General features: G+C 41.3%; 1 pseudogene across 1 annotated transcript; it reads left to right on the forward strand.

The window, feature by feature from the left end:
- The first annotated feature begins 17,165 nt into the window (after positions 1-17,165).
- On the forward strand, positions 17,166-18,067 carry LOC306656078 (olfactory receptor 3A2-like; annotated as a pseudogene). Its single transcript has one exon. The product of its transcript is annotated as an olfactory receptor 3A2-like (transcript).
- The last annotated feature ends 1,087 nt before the right edge of the window (positions 18,068-19,154 follow it).

A 19,154-nucleotide genomic window follows, 5' to 3' on the forward strand; every position in this document is an offset into this window, starting at 1 on the left:
TCTATCCCAGTTACTGATTCTTGCTTTTGTTTCTTGTGCTATGGGAATCCTGTTAAGAAAATCTGATCCTAAGCTGACATGTTGAAGATCTGGACCTATTTTTCTTCTATAAGATGCAGGGTCTCTGGTCTGATTCCAAGGCCTTTAATCCATTTTGAGTTTAGTTTTGTGCACGATGAGAGATATGGGTTTAGTTTCATTCTGTTGCATGTGGATTTCCAATTCTCCCAGCACCATTTGTTGAAGAGGCTATCTTTTCTCCATTGCATATATTTGGCCCCTTTGTCTAGCATGAGAAAATTGTATTTATTTGGATTTGGGTCCGTGCCCTCTATTCTGTATCATTGATCTACCTTTCTATTTTGGTACCAATACCATGCCTTTTTTGTTACTATTGCTTTGTAGTAGACTTGAAGATCTGGTATTGTGATACCCTTTGCTTCACTCTTCCTGCTAAGGATTCCTTTAGCTATTCTGGGTTTCTTATTCTCCAGATGAATTTCTTAATTGCTTGCTCTATTTCTGTAAGGTACGTCATTGGGATTTTAATTGGAATTGCATTGAATTTGTATAGCACTTTTGGTAGTATGGCCATTTAGACAATATTAATTCTGCCTATCCAAGAACATGGGAGATCTTTCCATCTTCTCAGGTTTTCTTTAATTTTTTTCTTTAGTGTTCTGTAATTCTCATTGTAGAGGTCTTCACCTCTTTTGTGAGATTGATTCCCAAGTATTTTATTTTTTTCGATGCTATTGTGAATAGGGTAGTTTTCCTAATTATTCTTTCCAAAGATTCATCACTTATGTATAAAAATGCATTAGATTTATGTGCATTGATCTTTTATCCCGCTACTTTACTGAATTCACTTATGAGTTCTAAGAGTTTTCTGGTGGAATTTCCTGGTTCCTCTAAGTATATAATCATATCATCAGCAAATAGTGATAGTTTGAGTTCTTCTTTTCCTATTCGTATCCCTTTAATTTCTTTGGTCTGTCTAATTGCTCTGGCTAGAGTTTCACGAATGATATTGAATAGAAGTGGAGAAAGAGGGCATCCCTGCCTTGTTCCAGTTTTTAGGGGGAATGCTTTCAGTTTTTCACCATTTAGAATGATATTAGCCATGGTCTTAGCATAGATGGACTTCAGAATATTAAGGAATGTTCCACTATCCCTATTTTTTCTAGTGTTTTGAGCATGAAGGGGTGCTGTATTTTATCAAATGCTTTTTCTGCATCTATTGAAATAATCATGTGGTTCTTGACTTTAAGTATATTGATATGGTGAATTACATTTATTGATTTCCTGATGTTGAACCAACCTTACATCCCTGGGATGTAATCCACTTGATCATGGTGCACTATCTTTTTAATATGTTTTTGAATGTGATTTGCTAAAATTTTGTTGAGAATTTTTGTGTTGATATTCATTAAGGATATTGGTCTGAAATTTTCTTTCCTCGATGTGTCTCTGTCTGGTTTAGGTATCAGGGTAATATTGGCTTCATAGAATGAGTTTGGAGGGTTCCCTCCTCTTCTATTTCATGGAATACTTTGAGAAATATTGGAATGAGCTCTTCTTTAAAGGTTTTGTATAACACAGGTGAGAACCCATCTGGTCCTGGACTTTTCTTTGTTGGTAGGCTTTTGATGACTTCTTCTATTTCGTTACTTGAAATTGGTCTATTTAAGTTTTGTATGTCTTCCTTGTTCAGTTTAGGCAATTCATATGTCTCTAGAAACCTGTTGATGTCTTCGAAATTTTCTATTTTGTTGGAGTATATGTTTTCAAAATAGCTTCTAATTACGTTTTGTATTTCATTCGTGTCTGTTGTGATATTTCCTTATTCATTCCGAATTTAGTGATTAGGGTTTTCTCTCGTCTTCTCTTTGTTAGTGTGGCTAAAGGTTTATTAATTTTGTTTATTTTTTCAAAGAACAAACTATTTATTTTGTAAATTTTTTGTATTGTTTCTTTTATTTCAATTTTGTTGATTTCAGCTCTGAGTTTAATTTTTTCCTGTCTTCTACTACTTTTCGTGCTGGTCTGTTCTTCTTTTTCTAGGAATTTGAGCTATAGTGTTAGGTCGTTTATTTGTTGAGTTTTACTTCTTTTAATGAATGCAGTCCATGAAATAAATTTTTCTCTAAGTACTGCTTTCATAGTGTCCCAGACATGTTTCTTTGTTCTCATTTACCTCTAAGAATTTTTTTTAATTTCCTTTCTAATATCTTCTGTTATCCATTCATCATATGATAGCATATGGTTTAATCTCCAGATGTTGGAGTAGTTTCTGTTTTTTATGCTTTCATTTATTTCTAATTTCAATCCATTAGGATCTGATAGAATACAAGGTAGTGTCTCTATCTTCTCGTATTTGCTAATATTAGCTTTGTGGCATAATATATGGTCTATTTTAGAGAAGGATCCATGTGCTGCTGAGAAGAAAGTGAATTCTCAATGGTTGGATGGAATATTCTATAAATGTCCGTTAAGTCTAAATTATTGATTGTGTTATTGAGATCTATGGTTTCTTTGTTCAATTTTTGTTTCGAGATCTCTCCAGTGGTGAGAGAGGTGTGTTAAAATCACCTAGTATTATTATGTTATGGTCTATTTGGCTTCTGAAATTGAGAAGCATTTGTTTGACATACATGGATTAGCCACTCTTTGGGGTATAGATGTTTATGATTGTCATGTCTTGCTGATTTATGCTTCCATTAAGCAGTATGTGAAATGTCCTTCTTTATCCCTTCTGTCTAACTTTGGCTTGAAGTCCACATTATCTGAAATGAGGATGGATACTCCAGCTTCTTTGCTGAGTCCATGTGCATGGTATGATTTTCCCCATCCTTTCATTTTTAGTGTATGGGTATCTCTTTCTATTAGGTGTGTCTCTTGTAGGCAACATATTGTTGGATCTTTCTTTTTAATCCAATCTTCCAATCTATGTCTTTTGATTGATGAGTTCAGGCCATTAACATTCAGGGTTATTATTGAGATATGATTTGTATTCCCAGTCATTGAGCTCATTTTTTTTTTAATTTTACTTATTTATTTTTTGACATGACTTGGTTCCTCCTTTATTTGAAAATTCCTTTAGGATAATTCCTCCCATTGCTGATTTGCTTCTTTGATTTTCATCTCTTCCTCATGGAATATTTTGCTGAGAATGTTCTGTAATGCTGGTTTTCTTTTTGTAAATTCTTTTAGCTTTTGTTTATCATGGAAGGATTTTATTTGATCGTCAAATTTGAAGGTACATTTTGCTGGGTATAAGAGTCTTGGTTGTCATCTGTTTTCTTTCAGGGCTTGAAAAATGTTGTTCCAGGCCCTTCTAGCTTTTAGGGTCTGGGTTGAAAAATCTGCTGATATCCGTATTGGTTTCCCCCGAATGTAATTTGGTTCTTTTCTCTCACAGCCTTTAAAAATCTGTCTTTATTTTGTGTGTTAGGTATTTTCATAATAATGTTCCTTGGTGTGGGTCTGTTGTAATTTTGTGTATTTGGAGTCCTATGAGCCTCTTGTACTTGGTTTTCCATTTCATTCTTCAGCTTTGGGAAAGCATTTACCTCCTAAAAAAAATCATAAGAACACTCCATAGGATATATTTAAGAATATACTATGTTTTAGAATTTATTATATTTTAAAATATTTAAGATTTTACATTGTTACTCTCCAATGTAAGTATCTCATCTACCTGAAACTGGGTTTTGTACATTGAATGTGCAATGAGAAAGAGAGTGTGGTCTTTTCCTCTGTGGATCCTCGATTGCCCCAAGGCTGTTTACCAAGACGCCTGTTTCCTACTGCTCTTCAGGCTACCCATGCCATGTGTCAAATTTCCACATATTATTGACAGGCTCTCTATTGTGTTGTTTTGGTTCATTTCTCTAATTTTGCTCAAACATGACCTGTCTTAATTACCATCCCTTTAAATATGTTATAATGGGCAGGAGCTGCCTACTAAAACAGAAAGTTACTCCATGGTTGGTGGCAGTTTTTAACTGGAATTGGAATCCAGATCTGAGGTCTGGGCTTTTCAGAGTGAGCATGCCTTGGATGTGGCCCCAGGCTGGTCCATTACCTAACAGGTACGAGGGATTTTGACAAGTCTAATGGTAAGCATCTGAAGGTGGCCACTAACCCTTTCCCAATGGGAGAGCATCCTGTAGTGGCGATATCCAGGACTGCATCATGAAGGAGGTGCAAAGGACTGGCACCAACATGAAAGTCTTGAGGACAGAGACAGAGCCCCACTGTTGGGATGATGGGCCTCAATTGCTTTTGAAGCAGTTGGAAGAAGAGGGAAGGGAAAATCTTGTGGAAAAGTTGTTAAAATCATGTTTGGGGTTTGAGTTCCAGCTTTGCCACTTCCGAGCTCTAGAACATCAAGCAAGTTACTAACTGTCTTTGAGCCCCAGTTTCCTAAAGTACAGCAAATAATCAAGCTTCATCAAAGACTTTTCAAGAAAGTACCTTACATATGTCATTTTATATAATTCTCAGGCCAACCCCATGTGGTTGGAAATATTATTCTGCTTTCACAGATGAGGAAACTGATGACCAAGAAGTTCAGCAGCTGGTCCTAAGTCAGTTAAGTCATGATTAACAAATGTAAAAAACCAGTTTGACTATAGACTGACAATATCAGTGTACTTCATAAATATCAAGAGCTGGGGCCCTATAGCTAGGGAAATGCAAGCTCTCCATCTGGTGGGAAATAAGGGTTGAAATGGAGCAGGACCCTGAAGGAGAGTCAGACAACCTGTCCACATTTTCTGCCCATTAATCTCATCACCCTCAACTTCTAATTAGGCCTAGAAAATCATAGTATGGGGTGACATCCCTAAGAGGCCCTAGAACACTCTTAACTCAATTCAGTTTTTGCACTATCACTTCCAAAGTCAATATGTGATCCCTCCACCCCCACAAGATGCAATCCCAGCAGCCCCCACTAACATGGTTCTGAGAGGAAAAGCACTGCATTCCTGAGGACTCATTAGGAAACCATGTTTGGAGAAAGCTTCTCCCTTTTGCCTCTTTCTTTCACCTCCTTCTCACCTCCAGGTCAAGGCAAACCTGGGGGGTGGCTAAGAGCTTTCACTCTGGCCAGAAATCTGAGGAAATAAATCATTTGTTCTGGGGATGCTGGTCTGGCTCTAGCACCATCATTAACTCCATGGGTGACTTTGGAAAGATGAATAAACTCTGGACTTCCATATCCTTGTTTGATAAATGGAATGAATAACCATCTATTTACCCCATGGAACTATTATCAGGGGTGGAGTAGAGAATTATGTAAAATCGTTTTAAGAAAAATCAAAAGCATCACAAAGTCACAAAGCACCTGGGTTCATTAGATGCTTAGATTGTTTATAGGTTTGAGTCTCCCCAGACTCCCTCTCCTTCCCGGGAGAGCTAATTTCTGAGGTCCCTATAGCATTGCAGTGGATGGAGTTCTAGGACAGGATAATCTCATCTATCTTTCATTTTCTTATATATTGTCCTTCCTTGTTCTCTGGGGTTAAGGCCTGAACAGTGCCTCAAATTCTTCCTTTCCCTTCTGCAGAAACCTTGCTGGCTATTGTACCTGTAACAAGGTGAATAGTCTCCAGCAACTTGAGGCACCAAGTTGTTACTAAGTGAATCAAACCTCTCATTTCACAGGGGTTTCTGTGGGGAGAGTCTTGCTCAGGGAAACACATCAAAAGAGAGAAAGGGCTGGAACTCTCCTATCTCAGGGCACTATATCAGATACTCACATCAGATGGTAAAGGGTTTATCTGGAATGGCAAAGCAGGGGGCCATGAATACTCCATAAGTGTGGCCTGAAGCTCATGCTGCACACCTAGTAATTTTAATCTAAGAGAACCTCTTCACTCAAGGTCAACACCATAATCTTAGGTGCATAAGTGGTGCTTGTCCTAGAATCTTGGTAATGACAAATTCACCTCTACATAGTAAGGGTTATAGAGCTGCTTTCTGATGTGTGATTTTCTTGCCCATTCTTTTTTTTCACAGGGACTACCCTTCTATTTGCCAAATGTTTGGGGCTTTTTTGTGAAAAGGAAAATGTCATATGAATGGATAAATTTAACTGTTCCCAAATGATTCTTTAGAAATGCCCCCATCTAGACAAAGGGAGCTGAATTTCCTACAGCTGTACACCTATGCCTGAGCACATACAAATCTCTTACCATTGTGCATAAACTCCAGCCCATTCAGAAAAACTTTTCCAACGTCTAAAGCCCAATCAAATGCCCTCTTTCACTGATCTTGTTGATCTTATAGTCTTAGTTTCAAAGTTCACTCACTCATTTATTTCAGAAATATCAAATATCTTCTGTATATAAACTAATATGGCAGGCATTGAGAATGCAAAGCCAAATCAGGCATAAATCCCTCTGCCACCCAGAGTGGATGGGACATGTATTCTATAGGGAAATGACTGTGCAAGAAGTTAACGGAGATGAGAGCTGTGATGTGTACAACTCAAGAGTGATGGGAGTTTAGTGAAAGGAGTTTGGGATGGGGAAGAACCATAATAATTTTGTATATCTTTGGTTTTCCTTCCCTAGATTTGCTAGAGAATTATTTTATTTTATTTCTAACCGATCTGTAATGATTTATGAGCAAATTCTTGTGTTCTCTTCCTGGAGGCTTCAGGGAGAATCTATTTCTTGCCTCCTTCAGCTTCTAGAAGCTGCTGACATTCCTTGACTTGTGGCCACATGACTCCAGTTTCCACTTCTAACACCACATTGCCTTCTCCTCATCTGTGATCAAATACCACTCCTTCTCTCTTCTAAGAATACTTGAAATGAAATTTAGGTATCCAAGTCATGGTGGATATGTTCTGGAATTCCATCTCAAGGATATGCTTTCTAGGGTTACTCCCAGTACTTCCTTAGTTGACTTCCTGCCAAAGCAGAACTTACGACAAGATCGTCAAGGGTGTGTGTGTGTGTGTGTGTGTGTGTGTGTGTGTGTGTGTGTGTTTGTCAGGAAGTCATGTCAGGGAACAAGGCTGGGATTATTTATTTGAAAGATGATTCCAGGGTACAAGACTGAATTATGAAGACAAGAAGACAGAGAAAGAAGACCAGTGCTTTACTGAGGGACACATTGCCAAAATCCCCGCTACATACAGCAGAGACTTAATTGTGCAAGAACATACAGAATGTCTCCTGGAGTTGTGTGAAGAAGTAGGCAGAATTTGTCATTCTCTTCTTTGTCCCACTGTCAAGTTGACTCTGCATTTCTGAGCCCCACATGTGCTCAGGTGGAATAAACTCCTCCATTGTTCATGGTATCAGAGGATCCCAGGGAAGAGGCTACACTGTGGGCTTGCAATGAGAAGCTTACAGGGAAGTGTCCACCCATCATGGATGAAATAAGAAGACAGGCTAAACATATTTCAGTTAGGACCTCCAATGTGTCTGCTATAACCTACTTCATAGAATTGTGAGGATTGAAAGAGATGTCAGAACTGCAAAGTTCTTAGTTATGTAACTATGCACATAACAGGTTCTCGTTCATATTATCAATTACGGTTGATGCATTGTCAAATATCTACTAGTAGCTTAATAAATCTTACTTCATTTAGTGCTCATAACAATGCTCCATGGCAGAGGATATGCCCATGTCATAGATAAGAAACTGAGGCCCAAAAGGGTTCAGCAGCTTACCCTAAATCAAACTACTAATTACCAGAAGAGCCTGTCTATAATATTGTCCGTTCTACACCACACTTCCCTGGTAGAAGAGAGAATACTCTCTCAGAGAATGGGTGAGGGGTAAGTAATTATTATGGCAATAGGAGCTGCAGGAACACCCTTCAACCTTCCCACATCTTCAGTTCATTGTGACCTTCACCAGGGCTCTCAATTTCTAAGGAACTGGATTAGAGAATTATATTGGTAGAGAGCATCCCAGGAGTCCTAACTTGAGAGAGTTCCTAAGTTCCTCTTCCAGAGTCATTATAGTATCCTCAAGCCAGTCCCAGGTGCCCCTGCTAACAAGGCCCTGAGAGAAAGAGATTAAGTACCACATTCCCAAGGGCTCCACAGGAAGTTGGTTTTTGGTTCTTTGTGTGTGTGTGTGTGTGTTTGTTTGTTTGTGTGTGTGCTGGGGAATCAAATCCAGGGCCCTGTGCTTGTAAGGCAAGCACTTTACCAACTGAGCTACATTCCCACCTCAGGAAGCTTGTTTCGAAGAAACTTCTCCTTCCTACCTTTCCTCTGGGGCCACCTCCTCCTCCCCAGGTTCAAGGAAGGCCTGGAAATTGGCTTGTCTCTGTTCAAAGACCCTGGTCTGACACCTGGGGAAGAAAACTCTCCTTTAGGAAACCCATGTCTAGTCCCAGCCACACCTCTCACTTCCTGGGGGGCTGTGAGGATGTGGACAAGGCCTCCCAGGCCTCAGTGATCACACCATTAAGCAGAGCTGCATCATCTGCCCTCACTCCCTGCCCACAAAGCCAGAGCTAGAGGAAATCTAAATTCCAGAAAGTGTGAGATGTTTCCATGTATATGAGGGACTTGAAATAATCCCTTTGTTGTCTCTCACTCCCCATCCTTGTCCTCTTTCCTGGGAGGGCTACTGACTGACTCCTGTGGTAAAGAGAGTCCTGCAACAGAGGCGACATCTGCTTGCTCTTCCCTCAGCTGCACTCCTGACATGGAGCCCCTCGCTTTCTTCTGGGTGGGTAACTGGGTCTGCAGTTCTTTTCTGGAAGAAAACTTGCTGGCTTCTATTCCCATTCCAAGTGAGTATTCTCACAAGTCCTTCCTCTGCTATTACAAAACACAGAAGGGGCTTCTGTTGCCATCAACTCAAACCTGATATTATCCAAGGTGCAATGATGCCCTAGTGTGGCCAGTGAGACCCGGGGCCCACGGTTATGCCACATGCATCCAAACATGGTGACTGGCAGAGAGCCAAACGGCATGCTGAATGCACCTTGAGAAAAACAGGAAGCGTTTACCATTGGCTGTATGATAATTAGTTTAGCCGCTTAGTGTGTGGACAGATATATCTTACATGTATGCTTGAGCTCGTGACTGCTTGACCTTTGATGGGATTGGATGGACATATCTGGTTACAATTGCATTTGCATGAGACTGCTTATATATTGAGGGTGTTATCCGAATAAAGCGGAAGCTGCTTCATGAACCTCTGAAGCGTACGTGTCATTTGTCCTACTGGACTGTGGCAATCAGCACCCTAGAAATGGAAAAAAATATGTAGGGGAAGAGTGAGGACAATGGTCCAGAGATTCAGGTTCCTTTTCTGTTCACCTTTGCCCAGAAACCCCTCTCTTGAATGAAGTGTGCTCTCTGTTACTTTTAGGAGTGAGAATGAGAGGATGTGCTGAGTCCAGTTCAGTGTCCAGGGCCTTCAGTATCAGGAAGCCTAGACGCTTCCCTCCATTGAAGTCCTGGTTGAGCTTTTCACCACTGGGAGCGTGTAGGGAAGACTGGAGTTCCAGAGCAGGGACTGTTGCTGCTCAGTGAGGGAAGCTGCCAGTGTAGTCATGCAGGAGAGCTTCTCAGTGGGCCACATGTGAGCCTCTCAGACTCTCAGTATAACCTGGGGCATCAGAACCCCATGGGTATTAAGCAATTTCATGTCAGGCCACCTGAGGGTTGGCAGCAGCTGTCTCATGGCTCTTCTCTCAGGTTCTGATTCATCTCTCTGTAAGGTGAACCCCTCCAAATAATAAGGGCCTTATTTGGGGTAAGATCATGTGAGGAGGAATGTGTCAGCAGGTGAAATGCTGCAGGACCAGTTTATCTCATCAACACAAAGTCAACCCTGCAACCACCTTGCACCCTGCCCTCACCCTTCACCTCCATTAAGTCATACTAATCCATGAAATCTAACCTAATTCCAGTGTGTCCAGACAGTCCTCCATGACAACTCCAGCTCATACTAATACTCTCTTTTGATGGAATCATATGGACACTTGAATCATCCACTTGTTTATTTAGGACATATTGGATACCTACTATGATAAAATATTGTGATGAGTCTTTCTATTGAAAGAGTGAATTATCCTTACCACATGTCCTGAACACACAGGATGGAGAGCTCACTGGGAAGACTGGTCTCTAAAATACCCTCACACTGGAGTTGGCCTGTTGCTATAATAAAGTCCTCAAGTCACAGAGGAGGACAGATGTGCACTCTTGAGAAATGATTCTGTCAAAAGATAAACAGAAATAAGTTCCAATAAATTGTGTGTGCTGGGAATTTAAAAGACAGGCAGGAGGAGATATACTTCCCAGGTGGGGAAGTTCCAAGAAAAAATGAATTCAGCAGCCAGCATTTGAATCTAGTTTTTGAAATACTTGGACTTGTGCAGTTGAGGGAAAGTCATTCCAGGCAGGAAAAACATGAGCAAGGAGGTAAAAATCATAGAGGCATAATCAGCTGCTTAAAATGAATCCAAGAGAGAAAAGGGGGAGCAGTTAACTATTCTTTAGTGTATATAAAAAAAACTGTTATCATCCATTGATTTGTCCATTTGTAAAGTTTTATCAGTTACCAATGTCATCAATGTTAACCAAGCTTGAGAATGATTTCCACCTTCCCAAAATCATGTGATCTTAGAATTTTAAGGACCTCTTGGAGATGCGATGTCACATTCTCATCCATGTGGTATCCCTACCATATGTCCTGAACACACAGGATGGAGAGCTCACTGGGAAGACTGGTCTCTAAAATACCCTCACACTGGAGTTGGCCTGTTGCTATAATAAAGTGTCAAATGAGATGGAATTGAAATATATATCAATCTCTAGTTCACTTCAAGGCTAGGTGCAGGGTTCTTTGCAGAAGGTCTATATAACCTAGAAGGGCTAGTGGCCTTCCATACCCTATAAAGAGAGAAGCAAGGAAGGTGGGAGCAAGAAGCCACAGTCACACATCCCATGTAGCAAATATATCAGAGGTTCTCTATCCTGGTGGGGCACTTGAACCACCTGAGACACACGTACCCATACTACATGCTATAGCTCTAATACAGTGACTCACAAATCATCAGGCCACCAAATGACATGATGTTGGTGCCATCCTAATGGGCAAGTTGAGAGTTCTTTGCAGAAGGTCTATACAGCCTGGAAGGGCTGGTGGCCCCAGTCATTTGCTGACCCCTCACCATCAAACCCCGTGAGAGCCAGAATGTCCACAGGATATTGGTGGCTGCATCCTGGGCTTGTACCTTCACCAATGCATTGCCACCAATTAAACTAATTCGATTGGAATTCCTGGTGAATGGCCTGGTCATCAGTAGTTTCTTCTTAAAACATCCCAAATAATTCCAATAATCATGGGGACTGGGAATCACATCTAATGAGATTTAGGAATTCTAGCAGGAAATATTGATCACCAAAAATTTGTAAGATATCTCAAATTTCTGTAACTTTTCTGTGTGTAAGGTTTGAAACTATTGTTTCTTCCTTCAGGACTATCAAAGTAAAATAAGACAGGACTATGTCTTAAACTTAAGAAAATGGCAAGAAAGAGCTGCTGATTGGAAATACTCATTGAATGGAATTCTAAGACAGCTGTGATCAGGAGGGAGCTTTGAGATATACTAATGCCCATGTTTCACCTTCAGAGATTCTGATTTAAGCACCCTGGAGTTAGAGCCTGGATATTAAGGTTTTTTAAAGTTCCCACATAATTCTAATGCACAACCAAGCTAGCAACTCCTACAAATGCTTCATTCATGATTGCTTATGTGTATGTCTTCTCTTTACTTCTCTATGTTCAATGCTGATAGGCAGCCATGCAACTGCTGACCAGGCAGTCTTTTTGTATTTCCAGTCTCACCTGAAGACTGTACAGTCAGTCTCCTGGGAGGGCTTTTCATTCAGTCCTGCCTCCTATGCATCTCAGATCTAAACCAAGACCAGTGAAGTGCATGTCATCAACCTGTGTGTACATTAGTCATTTTTATGAACAAGAGTGTTTAAGAACCTTCTTGGTGACCATGTCCCCAGTCATATCTGTCATCAATTATAGCATCTCTGATTTCTGATATCTCCTTAACCACTCCTGCCCTGAATTTCACTGCCTCCCTGACCACCCATTCCTTTCTCTTAGTTACCAGACTCTGGCTGCTTCCCAGCCTCTGATTTTGCTCTATTCTGTGCAAGGGAATGACAATACATTTTTTCCTCATTTTTTATTGGTGCATGAGAGTTGTACATATTGATAGGATTCATTGTTACTAATACATGAACACAATATAGCAATATAATTTGGCCAATATCACTCCCTAGCACTTTCCCCTCACTGCCTCCCACCTATTCCCTTTTGCTTCTTGATCTCCCTTTGATTTTTAGGAGATTCACCCCCACCTTTGTTTCCCTTTTCCTCTCTGCATAATAACATTACTTTTCATGAATCCCTGGTTTTGCTTATTCTATGGACAATAAAGAAAATTGTATTTTTGATTCAGAGTTTGATATATGTAAAATAAAATTCAATATGGCTTTCTGCATACTTGCCCGCTGCACTGAAGGATATCCCCTTAAACTGATATCTCATTGGTCAATCTACCATGCCTGACTAAGTTCATAACATGGAAAACAAGTCACTATGCAACACAGAATCCTAACTGTACCTAGAAGCCATCAACATTTGGGGCCTGCTTACAACTTTTTTGGGGCCTGCTTACAGCTTTGATTTTGCTGGGGACTAGTTGGTCATACAAAAGAAATAAATAACCTTAAATTAAGCTGCTCTCTGAATTCAACATAAAGGCTTAAGTAACAAGAAGAACACTAGTAATTCATTGAAGTAGATATTTTGAATGTACACTTCAGAGTATATCCCCTGACTTCGAGGAAATGTACTTGAAGGTTCTGACATTCACAATCACAGGTATTTTCTGATTTCTGCTATATTTTCATTTGATCCTTATCCTTTAAAGAAGCTTTTAAACCTAAGTTGTATTTTAAAATGTTTTCAAGTTTCTCTGAAAATATAAATTTTTTATTTCAAACTCTGCTTAATAGCTTGATCTGATCCCTCACAACAAAAAAAAATTAAGAAAATTCCACTAAATATTTCTATATTTACAGTGGAAGTCTGCGTTGCATTTTTTAAATTTATTTTTATTATAAACAAAAGGGATACATCTTGTTTCTCTGTACATGAAGTAGAGGCATAGCATTTGTATAATGATACATTTACATTGGGTAATAGATTTGATTCATTCTGTTATTTTTTCCTTCCCCCCCACCCCTCCCACCACTATTTTCCCTCTATACAGTCCCTCCTTCCTCCATTCTTACCCCCTCTCACCCCCCTGATGTGTCATCATCCACTTATCAGCGAGATCATTCGTCCTCTGATTTTTTGAGATTGGCTTATCTCACTTAGCATGATAGTCTCCAATTTCATCCATTTGCCTGCAAATGCCAAAATTTTATTATTCTTTATAGCTTAGTAATATTCCATTGTTTATATATACCACAGTTTCTTTATCGATTCATCAACTGAGGGGCATCTAGGTTGGTTCCACTATCTGGCTATTGTGAATTGAGGAGCTATGAACATTGATGTGGCTGCATCTTTGTAGTATTGTGCTTTTAAGTCCTTTGGATATAGGCCAAGGAGTGGGATAGCTGGGTCAAATGGTGGTTCCATTCCAAGTTTTCTAAGGAATCTTCACACTGCTTTCCAGAGTGGCTGCACTAATTTGCAGCCCTAATAGCAATGGATGAGTGTACCTTTTTCCCCACATCCTTGCCAACACCTATTGTTGCTCGTATTCTTGATACTCGCCATTCTAATTGGGGTGAGATGGAATCTTAGGGTAGTTTTGATTTGCATTTCTCTTATTACTAGAGATGTTGAATATTTTTTTCATGTATCTGTTGATTGCTTGTAGATCTTCTGTGAAGTGTCTGTTCATTACCTTAGCCCATTTGTTGATTGGGTTATGTGTGTTCTTGGTGTAGAGTTTTTTGTTTTTTATATATTCTGGAAATTAGTGCTCTATCTGAAATATGAGTGGCAAAGATTTTCTCCCACTCTGTAGTTTCTCTCTTCACATTGCTGATAGTTTCCTTTGCTGAGAGAAATCTATTTAGTTTGAATCTATCTCAGTTATTGATTCTTGCTTTTATTTTTTGTGCTATGGGAGTCCTGTTAACGAAGTCTGAATCTAAGCTACCATATTGAAGATTTGGACCTACTTTTTCTTCCATAAGATGCAGGGTCTCTGGTCAGATTCCAAGGTCCTTGAACCATTGTGAGCTGAGTTTCGTACAGGGTGAGAGATAGGGGTTTAGTTTCATTCTCCTGCATATGGATTTCCAATTTTTCCAGCACCATTTGTTGAAGAGGCTATCTTTTCTCCATTGCATGTTTTTGGCACCTTTGTCTAGTATGAGAAAACTGTATTTATTTGGATTTGTGTCCATGTCCTCTATTCTGAACCATTGATCTGCTTGTCTATTTTGGTGCCAATACCATGCCATTTTTGTTACTATTGCTTTGTAGTATAGTTGAAGGTCTGGTGTTGCGATACCCTCTGCTTCACTCTTCCTGCTAAGGATTGTTTTTTTTTTTTTCAGTATCTCTAACTCTTTGTTGAAATGATCTTTTGCTTCCACATTTCCTCTTTTAACTGTTGAGTGATGTGATCATTCAAAGCCTGCATTTGCTCTTTCATCTCATCATTTGCTTCTCTGATCATTTTAATTATGTACATTCTGAACTCCCTTTCTGACCTTTCTTCTGCTATGCTCTCATTGGATTTTATTGATATAAAGCATCTAGGTTTGTTTGGGACATTTTCTTCCCTTGTTTTCTCATATTGCTCAGGCAACTACCCCTCTAGTAGTGAAACTCTGAGATATTGCAGATTTCCTCTATTGACTAATATTGTCTCTGTAGATTTACAATAACTCATCTCTTAGCCTTCTGTAGCCTGAAGTCTTGGAGGAACTTGATAATGTGGTGCTCCACTAGGAAGCTCTAGGGGTGGTGGCCTTCAGTTGGGGTATATTGCCTGTCAGTGGGCAGAGGCGCCTCCACTTGTTGACTGATGTTCAGTCAAAGGGGGACTAGACTGCAGACTGGGGCATGTCTGATCTGGGCCTGTGTCTCTGGTTCTACTGCCCTGGTGGGAACTCCTTGCCCAGTGGGGAAGACTCACCAGTGGGGAAGTTTCACTGGGCAGCTCTCCTCTGAGAAGTTCCCTTAACAAGCAACCAACAGATATATGAAAAAATGTTCAACATCTGTAGTAATAAGAGAAATGCAAATCAAAACTACCCTAAGATTCCATCTCACCCCAATTAGAATGGCAATTATCAAGAACACAAGCAACAGTAGGTGTTGGCAGGGATGTTGGGAAAAAGGTACACTCATACATTGCTGGTGGGGTTGCAAATTAGTGCAGCCACTCTGGAAAGCAATATGGAGATTCCTCAGAAAGCTTGGAATGGAACCACCATTTGACCCAGCTATCCCACTCCTTGGCCTATACCCAAAGGACTTAAAATCAGCATACTACAGAGATACAGCCACATCAATGTTCATAGCTGCTCAATTCACTATTGCCCGATTGTGGAACCAACCTAGATGCCCTTCAGTTGTTGAATGGATAAAGAAACTGTGGCATATATATACAATGGAATATTACTCCGCCATGAAGAATGATAAAATTATGGCATTTGCAGGCAAATGAATGAAATTGGAGGATATCATGCTAAGTGAGATAAGCCAATCTCAAAAAACTAAAGGATGAATGGATCTCGCTGATAAGCGGATGAGGACATGTAAGGGGGGGTATGAGGGGTTAGCATTACGGTTAGGGTTAGTTTTAGGGTTAGGGATAAGGAGGGTGGTAAGAATGGAGGAAGGAGGACTGTATAGAGGGGTGGGGGGAAGGGAAAAAAACAACAGAATGAATCAAACAATATTGCCCTATGTAAATTTATGATTTTTAATTAAAATAAATAAATAAATAAATAAATAAATAAAAAGAACTACCACCTGGACTGGACAGCCCTCCTCTGCAATGTTCCCAGTTGTCCTGACCTACCACCTAGGCTGGGGAGCCTGACCCTGTGAGGAACTCCCTCACTGAGTGACCCTCCTCTGCTACATTCCTTGGGGATGGGTACTATAGCCTGGGCCTCAGACCCTCACTCTCCGTCAAAGCCTCTAGCTGTGCAGCCCTCCTCTGCAATGCTCCCAGCTGACTGGGATCACAGCTCCAGCAGGGGAGTCTCACCGGGCCACTCTATTCCATGAAGTTCCCTGCATTCCAGGACTACTGCCCCATCCAGGGAGCCTGCCCAGTGGGAGAGACTCACCCAGTGGCTCTGAGTTGGTACCAAGTCTCTCAATACCTTCTCTTCTTGACTCCTGGGTCCTGTCAAATGTCCTCTAGTCTCCTATAGGTGTCTCAGGAAGGGAGCTGCCCTTCCAATGATGATGGTCATGCCCTCAGTAATAATTCAAAATGCCTGCATCAGCCTATAAAGAAGCTGGGAAGCCCCAGCGAGGGTGCGCTGAGTCAACACAGAGGCAATTGCAGTGTCCCTCAGTAGTAGGGGGAGCAGGCAGGCAGGCTCAACAATGGCACCCAAACTCGGTGTGGGGGTCAGGAGGGCTGGCTTACCCTCTGGCTAGCACCCTGAAGCAGGCAACTTACTCACCAGCCAGCTCCCTCCAGGACTGCGACCAACCAGTGATGGCACCCGACCTTGGTGCAGGGGTCAGGCGGGGTCGCTCAGTGATGGCATCCGACTTCAGCCTGGTGGTTGGGCCGGTTGGCTGCCCACTGGCTAGCTCCGTGATGCAGATGGTCTGACTCACCTGCCAGCTCACTCAGTGACTGCAACCGACCCCTCTGCTTTGTATTTTGACAAGTACTCTGATCTTTTCAACTAGGAGACAAAGGGAGGGAGGAAGTGCTGGCAGCACTAGCCGTCTTCATCAAGAGCAAAGTGAGTGCTGAGGTGATGGAGGAGGTCAACCAGTAAGGTGTGGTTGGTGGGGGAAATATTCACCTAGGCAAGTAGAAACATTCCCATGGGGCTTTGCAAATAAGTGATTTAAAACATTTATGTTGCATAAGTGAATGAGTGAGCTGATATACCCCCTCCTAGGACATTTCCTTACAGCAAACCATGGATCCAGAAGCTGGAACCAACAAGACAGTAGTCACTGAGTTCATTCTACTGGGCCTAGTGGAAACAGAAAAGCCAGTACATGCAGTTTTGCTCTTCTTCTTTGCCTACCTGGTCACAGTTGGGGGCAATCTCAGCATCCTGATAGCCATTTTGGTGGAGCCCAAACTCCACACCCCATGTATTTCTTACTGGGGAACCTATCAGTGCTGGATGTTGGGTGCATCACTGTCACTGTTCCCACAATGTTGGTTTGTTTTGTGTCCACCAAGCATACCCAGTTCCGTATGGAGCCTACCTCATACAGCTCTGCTTCTCTATCTGCTGGTTGGGGTGGACTGCTTCCTCTTGACAGTCCTGGCCTATCACTGATTTCTGGCCATTGGCCAGCCTCACCTACAGCACTCAAATGAGCCAGGCAGTCCAGAGGATACTGATGGCTGCATCCTGCATTTTTGCATTCACCAATGCACTGACCCATACTGTGTCCTTAACTACCCTCAACTTTTGTGGACCCAAGTGAATAACTTCTCCTGTGACCTCTCCCAGCTCTCCTAGCTCTGCTGCTCCAGCACTCAACTCAACGAGTTGCTGATCTGTGGTTTCATAATTGCAGCTACCCCTGTAGTTCTCATTGTCACCCCTACATCCATGTGGTGGCTGCAGTTCTGCAAATCCACTCTGTTGATGGCAGGAAGAAGGCCTTCTCCATGTGCATCTTCCATCTCACTGTTTTTGCTATATTCTGTGGTTCTGGTGTTTTTAACTATGTGTGACTAGGTTCAGCCAAACATTCAGATAAGGATGAAGCTGTTGGAGTTTTTAATATTGTCATCAACCCCATGCTCGACCAAATAATCTACTGCCTCAGGAACCCTGATGTGCAGGGTGCTCTGAGGTGAGTATTTGTAGAAAGGCAGTCACTGATATGAGAAGTGACAGGATTCCTCTTTTCCTGCCTTTACTGGACAGGGAAATTTCCCATAAAGGCAGAAATCCATAAAAGTGTTTTCCTATCTCCCAATGCCTGAAGGTTAGTGGTATGTGTTTGCCCTACAAGGAGACCCTACATAATTCATTCATTTATCCAGTACTTGTTGAATTTCTTCTGTCATTCAGTCTGAAAAAAAACTAGTGGATGGGATGGTGAACAAAAGAGTAAGAAGGAGGGATGGAGGTGAGGGAAAAGACTTGATGAGAGAACAGAAGAAGAGAAGAGATGAGGGGATTTGGAGTATTAGATAAGATACCTCAGGAATGTCCATGAGGTAACAAATGGCTGCAGAATAAATGAAGAATGGGCAGTGAAAGGGGAGGAGGTGAAAGTCATTGTGTGGAATCCCTTCCATCAGAGTGTGGCCACCTAATAACCTACTTCAGCAGCTGTGAGGTCATTGTTGGGCCTTACTCATCCTACCAAGGAAAACAAAAAGAGGTGTAGTGATGCCATTACCTGGGTACTCCTCTTTGGCTTCCTCTAGATAGGGGGTGATTATAAAAGGACAGAGCATGAGCATGACAGGAGGGAGAGAGTGGGGCAGGATGCGTGTGCCAAGAGATCACCTTCCATGACCATCAGCCACCAAAGTCCTCAGCCTCTCTGCCTTTGGGCCCACACCTGCCAATTCTGTGTGAAGCATAAGATGAAGTGTGTCTCTTTACTGACTTTCTTGGGTCTCCAGATAATTTGGGGTGGAAGACAGTAAACTTCCCTCAAAGGGAAAAAATCTTGGGGCTGCAGTTGTAACTCAGTGGTAGAGCGCTTGCCTAGCTCATGTGAGGCACTGGATTTGATCCTCAGAATCACATACAAATAAATAAAATACAGGTAGTATGTCTTTAAAAAACAAGATTTTTTTTTTTTTGAAAGGGAAAAATCCTTGTGAACAAAATTTGGGGATGTGGGTTGTACTCACAGCATACCCACTCACCCTCTGCTCTGTGGTCCTGGCAAGTTCCTGACCATGCTGGCCTCATTCTGTCCTGTAC

Source organism: Sciurus vulgaris (genome assembly GCF_902686455.1).
Source record: "Sciurus vulgaris genome assembly, chromosome: 3".
NCBI lineage: Eukaryota > Metazoa > Chordata > Mammalia > Rodentia > Sciuridae > Sciurus > Sciurus vulgaris.